An 883-nucleotide genomic window follows, 5' to 3' on the forward strand; every position below is an offset into this window, starting at 1 on the left:
TGTAATAAATAATTTAATTACTATCATGTGGTCATTCTTAAATTTTATATACATATATATGTATGTATGTATATGCACCCCTTCTAGTAACAACATTAAAATAAAAAGGTAACTGTGACTTACCTTCACAGGCTATATGTATAAACAAACATACTCCACATTAAAAGACCTGATAAGATTAATCATTTATTAATAAACTAAAAACGCAAAAAAAAAAAAAACTGTATAGGACATTGATATATTCAGATAGGCATGCAAATGCAAAATATAGTTAAAGAACGGTAAAAACATTGTTGTGCAATTAATTTGCATTATTGACTTGCTTTCCATGTAGTAAAACATAGTACCTGAAATATAAAACATAATCAAGGAATAATTTCTTCATTAAGTGACAACATAAGTTTACAACCGGGAATCGAACCAGGAACCTCAGGTTTAGACTTTCGGTGAACTACACCTATGATTCGGCTGGCCCTCCGCGAGTACGCGATTTGCTCCGTACTCTACCAATGTGGATGTATAATTATAAAGAAGTGGTCCCCGAATACTTTTTATGGAAGGCTGCCCCACTCATTGTTTTATTCACGGTGTTGATGTTGCGATATTGTGCCCAACTGCTTTCTGGGTAACATAGACCAATCGACACGCTGCCGCCGCAGTCTCTGTCTCTCTTCCCCCGCACTCCCCCGGCTTTAAATGTATAGGGGCTGGTATCTTGATAACCCTAGTGAAGCACCCCAGATGAATGTCTAAAGCCACTTTGTTGACATAGAGAATGTCAACAAAACAGTCCGACTCCGGTCGGCGGGGAGAGCCTTCCGTGACTGGGCCGGGGCGTGGATGGTCATCCTTCTCTGTTCGCCCACAGAATATTCGTGGAGAA

This window comes from Poecilia latipinna, unplaced genomic scaffold (genome assembly GCF_001443285.1).
Source record: "Poecilia latipinna isolate Pla-1442-1.1 unplaced genomic scaffold, P_latipinna-1.0 Scaffold1639, whole genome shotgun sequence".
Taxonomy (NCBI): domain Eukaryota; kingdom Metazoa; phylum Chordata; class Actinopteri; order Cyprinodontiformes; family Poeciliidae; genus Poecilia; species Poecilia latipinna.